Below are 7,943 nucleotides of genomic sequence, written 5' to 3' on the forward strand. Positions count from 1 at the left end.
TCAGTTGATTACAGTGTCGAAAAAAAAGATCCCTTCCCGTTAGCCATCATGTTTCCGTTTCTCCTGTATGCTTTTCTACCGGGGCAACTTCTACTAGAGCTGCGAAATGAAAACGGCCTCGCGGGACTTGTAACGTCAAAATTACTGCAGCTTTTCCGCAGAACTCACGCCGTCCGGAGCAAAGTTGTCCCCCCGGGTGTGCGATTCTGCCGTTTCTGGCGTCGCCACCACTCTCTTGCCAGCACACACCATGATTACCCTGAGCGGGGAGAAGGAGCTACAAAGGGCATGGAAAAAGGAAGACGGTCTAAAGTGGTCCCAGGATGCTTTGTCCGTGGCAAAAAGAAACGCAACTCGTCAGCATCTGATAACTGTGGAATGGCACAAAGAAGCGTGCAGCGCCAAGCTGGCAGAAAAGAAGAGCAGGAATTTGTTTGTTCTTGCAGCCGTCTCCTCGACATTCACGGCGGAATGGAGGCGCCCTTTTTTGTGAATGCCAATACACGGCCGTGCGGCACCAGCCACGGTATTGCCACGCAATCGAAAACGGATGGGTACGTCGGGTGGCCTGCTCGAAAAGATTGTAGCCTACAGAAGAAAAAAGCTAGCAACAAAATGACTGTATTTTTCCGCCACTGAATCGCCACAGAGAAAGCGTGGTTGTTTCTTTTATTCCACCCTGCCCAAAGTGAAAGAAACCATTCCAACCGCTCAAAACGATCTGCTATCGTGCTCATCGTTTTGCGAAGGTTAAGGTTCCTGAATTTCCAACACTCCCCGAACCTTATGAGGTGCGTATTTTACGAACCCAAGTGAAAAAGGCGCTGCAGCTTGACCGGGAAGGGTAAAAGGTAAAACGCCGAACAAACAGCGACTCTAAGTGGATCAGTTGCGGATGCTACAATCAAAAAGGGGACCCTTTTTTGGCGACAGTTTTGGCCCAGCATGGCATGGAATGGAGTAATCGAATTTTTGAGAGTGCCATTCGAACTGATTTTCTGCTAACCGTGCACGGCGGCGGCACCATGCTGCTACGTGTCGGTACACCATGTCCCAGGGATAACAAAGGGATAACGTAGAGTGGCTCAGCAAATGTAAAAATTATCACGACTCTATCGAAATGGTTTGCTTTCGGTGCGTATCTCTGGGACCCAATCAATGCGGCTCGTATTAAAATCAATTCATTACATACTTCACTAGAAGAGGGAATGTTCTTAAGCTTCAAAAGAAACTATCGCTGAATCGCAGGGGATTGTTTTTTTGTGACTTGTTTTTTGGTCTGGTTACTCAGGGCTATGAAAAAAAATCCTCGGAGAGATAGCGCAATAGTTTTAATAATTACAGCAAGCTCATGGATACATTTTTAGACATTGATTGGTTTTCAATGTATCCCCTGTCACCTTGCCTTTTTTGAGGTTTTCCAGTGTATTAAGTTTAAAAAAAATGTCTCAAAATTTTACAATTTCCAAAATCTCAGATCCGGTTGCAGTCTCTGTTTTTATTTTGACATAGGCGATTTCCTACATCACCACATTTTATATGATATAAAATGCTCCTTTTACAGGGTTTCCCACGATTTGTTGGTCAGTTCCAATGATTTTTTGGTGCGTTCCCACGATTTTTTGGTCGTATCCCATAGATTGTTGGTTCGATCCCATAATTTATTGGTTTTTCCGATTAAATATCAATAGAATTAGACCAAACAATTCTGGGAAACGACCAAAAAATAGTTGGAACGCACAAAAAATGGGAATCCACCAAAAATTGATGGGAACCAACCAATAAATCGTGGGAAACCCTGTAATCTTCTTCATCTTCATTTGGCACAACGACCGTTGTCGGCCAAGGCCTGCCTCTGTACCCACTTGTGGGTTTGGCTTTCGGTGACTTTTAGATACCCCCATAGCAGGATAGTCAGTCCTACGTATGACGGCACGGTCTATTTGGGGCTTAAACCCATGACGGGCATGTTGTTAAGTCGTACGAGTTCACAACTGTACCACGAGACCGGCTGTTTCTTATAATATTTGATATTTAATATTGGAACTGTCATGTTTTCGTCCCTTTCAAGATAGCTTTCAGGGCATGTTCACGGACAGTTGTTGACAACCCTGTTCCTTCTTATTTTTTTATTCTATACAATTCCATTATACAGGCTTTGTTTACTTATCAGCATTCAAGAACTGGGGCATTTCTGTAGTACAGTCGTCAACTTGTTCAATCCTCGTAGATACCGTCACCCCCGTAGCAAGGACTGACTATCCGAATGTGGATGGTGGTATTAAGAAGTCTTGAAAGCCTGTATAGGCTGGCTTGACCGCGTAGATCGTTATGCCAATATAGAAGAAAAAGAACGGTATAGTTAGTCGTTTACCTTTAATAAACTAATTTGCGATTTAACTCTATGTGGTCTCACAGCTACTCACTCACAGTATATTAAGTAATTAGCTACATCGCTGTACGTTTCGCGTGACTCTTAAAAAGTGATCAACAGTCACACTCATTATTATAACTCTTTCATTCGGAATTAACTCGCGTTGTAGCAATTTTGAATTTGTTATAAGCCATTTAGTTTGGTTTACTGTTATGTAGTACAGGCAATACACGTAGTAATGTCGGATTTGAGGGCAATATGGACCTGTCTTGCACATTTTCCCCGTTGCTCTGATATATTTGTACTATGGCACGACAACTCCCCAATATATTGGAAGCATACAGATAAGCATAAGAGATTTTATTATTATTTATCAAACGTTGCTCGATGCCGATTGCATCAAAAAAATCTATCTCAGACTTAGCTAAGTAGCAATAAAATCACATCAATTCAATGAAAAACACTCACCTTCTGTGGCTAGGTGCGGTCTGCTAGCTATTCCGACGAGGCAACCCACACGCTAATCGATGTCGGGTCGTATCGATAGGATTTAACTCCTATCACTTGTGATATGGGGGAAGCGCCGTAACCGTAGTTCCGTCCGTAGGTTCCGGCTTTGCCGCCACCGTTCGTAATGCCCCGCTAATGAGCCGCTTGTCCGTTCGATTATTTTTTTCGTTTTGTTTTATTTATTCACTTCGTTTGCGTTCCGGTACGACTTTGGCTTTCTTTTCCGATTTTATGATATTTCTTCGTGCCCTTTTTTCTGCACTTCTTCACACTTCCAATTCACAACTTTCTTATCTGCAGCACTAGTTCACACGCAACACTAACTGAATTGGGGGGAAAAAAAGAACACAAATCACGTCACGATAGCTCACAAAGGGGAAAGAAAATAAACACGCTGGAAACTCTCACTTCACCGTTCAGTGCCATCAATACGAAATAATAACAAAAAAAACAGGACCAAACAGCGAAGCCACATACATACACTCACACCCATACTCGTTGATTCCGGCACGGAATGATAAGCACTCGTTCGCGGTGAAATGAGATGGAAACGAGTTTGTTTTTATTCAAATAACTTTTGAACAGGTGATCTCCAGCAGGGTGGAATATTTTAATGGCACAACCACGCCAGTCAGGGGCAACAAAGTAACTAATACAGTATATTGTTATTGTTTTGGTTCCATTTTAACTCGGTCGGAAAATTTAAACCATCCGAAACGAACAAAGAAACCCGAACGAGTGCTGTCACGCTACCATGAAACTTACTTTTAAATCACAATCAATAATCAATCCATCGATTTTCTGGCGGCAAGTGGTCTGAAATAATGTTTTGAGTTTTTTTTTCTAACTGAGCCCGAATTTTTCCTTTAGTCTTTGGTTCAATTTTGCTTAAGATTAAATCTACTCGCCGACCGCTTCAGCCGACGCCAGAAAACTCGCAGTACAGTGTCTCTCTGTTTTTCTTTTCTTCTTCTTCTCTTTTTCATTCTCTACTTCAACTGCCATCCATTATGCAGCATCCATCCATCATGATTGAAGCATCCTTCCCGAAGCCCTTTCTCTTTCGTTGTAAATTTTCATTTCATGTTTTCTGACGGCCTTCGCGATTGGGTTTTCCGATTTCATTATTTCTGCCATTTCAGCAAACCCCGCCATCCGCTAACACTGCCCCAACCCGACTGATCGCTTTCCGCTTCTTCCAATTTATTTATGCAGCATCGTTGCCAGTGCATCGTTTCACGGTTTTATCGAACATTTTCCGTTCATATCGTTTCATTTTTTTATTTTTTTGCTTATGATTTTGGTTTTGTTTGCGCTCTATCGTACGTTCTTTCCTTCGGCGGTTGGTGTTTTGTTTTTAAATTTTAGCTTTTCTGAAACTGATCAATATTCAATCTTCCGCGCGCATGGCCATGATGGGGGCTCCTTAACTTTGCATAACGAAATGCCGATGGCTTAGAAAGATTTGGGAGGCGGTGAAACAAAACAACCAAAAAAAAACACGAAACAGCATGAAAATGGCTTCAGCCCCCTTGCTGCACCCTGCGATACCCGGCAGATGAGCACCGATAATGATGATAGCGCGGAGATGGTTCGATGATGATCAACCTTTAACGAGGCCACGCGCGATGGAGTGTATACAAGATTCGGGAGGAGAGGGGATTCGAGCTTTCAGTGTTTTCGTACGGTACCATCGATAGGACACACCGCGCCATAATGATGATTACTTCGCTGATTTCGCTGATGATCTCACTGTTTCTGAGTGTTGGTACAACCGCACGGCCACACTGCATTGCCCGTCCTCTCCACCATTTTCGAAGCAAATTAGCCAGCATGTTGGTGAGGTGTTCGCGAAGAAATTGCCGCAAATCAAGCGTAAAAGAAAGTGAAAGAGCAGCCCGTAATGTCCGCGTGTAGCAGGTCTACGCGGCAATGGCGCATCTAATGGGCATTAGTAAAAGTGTTTGTAAAGCAGGTGGAGAGGATGCGCTCGGTTATGCGAGTAGTGGAAAAGTGGCGTTTCAATGGGAAGAATACGTATCGAATGCGCTACAGTCGCTGATGCAAGATGCAAGTGAATAGCGTTTAATCAAGCCGTTTGAGTCGATGGACATTTTAATTGGACGTTATACATAATGTGAATTAATTACAGTTCCTTTGAGCTGTACCTCCCATAGCAAAAGAGTGCAATTAAGATTTTCGTAGTGGACAAAGTGCCGACCCTTTTTTTCTGCGCACTGATGATGAAAAGTCTGCAATTTTATTTTAAAATCACAAACAAATAAACGTAAAAAGGCTACATGCACCACTGTGCTTCGCTAACGACCGACTTTCGGCCGTACTCTCGCAACAAAAAAACGAAACAAATGAATTCTGCAGATGACCACAATCTGCTGCAAAAGAGAGCTGCAATGCAATAAAACTGCACACGATGCGTCCCATTCAGCTAGCTTAACCATCGACCACTTTCACCATAGCACTGTACCATCCATGCTTTTGTTACTAAACCTTTCAGCACCATCATTTTGGACCAGTCTGTACAGTTGCCAGCCAGCCCGGATGGTTCCAAGCCAAGGTTCGGCCCTATGATTACGGTCGGTCGTGGTAATTCTTGGAAAAAGAACTGCTCGCAAGTGTGGCCTCTTGCTAGTCAGGATGAACGAAGGCCACACGTTTGATGAACGATCCGTTTTCTATTTCTGTCTTTTGGAGTTTGCAAATTCGCTGTGAACCATTGAACGTAGCCGCACCGGCGCACCGGTTTACCGGCAGCACGTTGCGGATGATCGAATTTCAGCCCAACGCCACTTAACGTGCCTCACACAACAAGTAGCACTTGGGTCAAACATAGGCCATACAGTGTAGGCCTGTTTTGTGCCAGCAACTAACGGCCACGCGTTTCGGTTGCCCTCACAATTTTAGGTTTTGACGTTTCTGGTTAGCAAATTGTTATTTGTTTTAGTAGCGAGGAGGAAAAGCTGCCGTTCCTTGAACATATCCTTCCATGTTTCTTTTGCAGCTGTTACAAAAAGTAGCAGCGGTCATTTTCTTCTTTTCGTGACTTTTTGTTCACTCCAAATCACAAATCATTCACCGTCACCTGCGGGGAAACGGAAAACGCACGACACACGAAACAACGGTTCGAGTAGGCTAACGTTCGCGACGGTTCGCTTGTTTGATTTCTGCGGTTGCTTTCGCAACTTTCTCTCTTGTTGGAAACCTGTTTTTCGTTTCATTTCACCCCGCGGCGCCCGTTTCTCTATCACACACTCTCTACACTCACACACACACTCTACATTCACACACATATACACGAGAGTGCTTGGCGTGTTGCCACTGATCAAGCGTATCGCTGCGGATGACCACCCGAAATTCACCCGCCCTCTGTGGCCCTCATGCCGCACAGCGTCATTCCATCCCCAAAACCACGACACAATCAACCTCATTCCGTTGCACATGCACGCCGCATCAACGGCCACTGGGAGCAACCCAAAACGAAATGCATTCAACGCAGTACGCTTTCCACCATCTTGTACAACCCAATCGCCCCACGCCTCCCTGATCAACACAATTACACACATATACAATACGCGGCACATTCACACTTAACGCCTAGTGTCACCATGTTTTCCCAATTTCAACAACACTTATAAGGTTTATATCTGTCCTACAAACTTAAAGTTTGCATTGGCATAAACTATAACGCTAGTAACTGTCACACACTATGTCCATATTTTTACATGAGATGTAAACTATTTTCAAGTCTAAACTTCCGCTACACCCTTCGCTTAAAGTTACACACTTACGGTTAGGATTTCTTCGTAACAGCGATATACCGAAAAGCCCGGTTTCGATTTCAAACTAGCGCTCGCACGTGCGTCCGTTCGACTGCGCGGTTCAAAAGTAAATAAACGATGTTCGCTCTCTCGGTTACTTTCTTGCCCGGCGAAACACGGTGGGCGGTAGTGAGAAGCTAACCACTCACTCTCATCACCGGATTCTCACCGTTGAATCTACAGGGTGTCTCATGGTGTTTTGAACACCCGTTCTAATTTGTTTTTCAATTTCACGCAATTTTTATTTCAAATTGAACCGGTTTCTATGTATTATTTTTCGCACATATCAGGAAAATCGTGTATCTTAGTGACCAATAAAAGCAAAATTCATTCGAACAAATTATCAAATTCATTCAAATCAAATTATAGCATTATCTTGTCCTTATTTTAAATGAACCGATGCATGTAAAGCCTAATCGATAATCAGGCTGTATAAATTGTTAGTTAGATAGGAAGTTTTGGTTTCGATAAAAAATATCAATCCCGTATAAAGAGTTGTAATCTGTGTTACAGACATATTATAAACATTTCAAGTGGCTTCAAATGTATTATTTTTGTAAAATTTATATCGAATGTATTTTTTAATACCGATTACATTCTTCTTTTCAAAGATTTTAATCTTTTCAGTAACCTTTTCCTAAAGATACTAGGCTTAACAAAATCATGGCTGTTTAAGCACATGAGCCTGGCTCAACAACCTTTAATGGCTTAAAGCATTACTATAGAAGAAACTCAAAGACTCTTTATTTTGTTCAACCCTATCCCATAGTGCATTGTTGAATGAGAAAATCAGTCGGTTCCGAGCCGAGAATGCATTCGTGCAGCCCCTGTTTGTGTGCTACAAGCGCGTGAACATCTCCGAGCCTGTGAGATGACGAATGCTGGATGCCCTCGCTCTCTCAGCTAGCCCTTCAAAAAGTTTCGGCCGGTTATCAGTGCGTCGAGTTACACTTCAGCGTTGGTTATCAGTTGAAAGGAAAAAAAGCCCCAAAACGAGAAAAATCCTTTTCCATCACGGACGGTAAGGTTTAAGGTTACGACGATGTTTCGTTTTCGGTGCTTTGTCGTTTGTTCGTTGCCCATCATTACCGTCGAATGTCGATACGGCTGCCGTGTTTCACGCCAGCATGAATACGTTTGGGGCTGCTTCCTTTCTACACCATCGTGCAGGAAGCACCTATTTTTTATCAGGTTTCGTTTTATCCAAATAAACGGCATCAAAG

The 7,943-nt window shown here is 43.2% G+C and overlaps 1 protein-coding gene across 2 annotated transcripts in view; it reads right to left on the bottom strand.

The window, feature by feature from the left end:
* Positions 1-6,815, bottom strand: part of LOC1274480 (uncharacterized) — a 47,286-nt gene extending 40,471 nt beyond the window's left edge. Inside the window, exons 1-2 of one of the 2 annotated variants that reach the window (XM_061642779.1) lie at positions 6,691-6,815; positions 2,843-3,207 (exon numbers count right to left, since the gene is read on the bottom strand). The gene's annotated coding sequence lies outside the window, so the exon portion shown is untranslated. Of the gene's footprint in view, positions 1-2,842; positions 3,224-6,690 lie in introns of those variants that run through there. The other variant, XM_061642780.1, reaches the window with a different exon arrangement.
* Between the last annotated feature and the right edge of the window lie 1,128 nt (positions 6,816-7,943).

This window comes from Anopheles gambiae, chromosome 2, assembly GCF_943734735.2.
Source record: "Anopheles gambiae chromosome 2, idAnoGambNW_F1_1, whole genome shotgun sequence".
Classification (NCBI taxonomy): domain Eukaryota; kingdom Metazoa; phylum Arthropoda; class Insecta; order Diptera; family Culicidae; genus Anopheles; species Anopheles gambiae.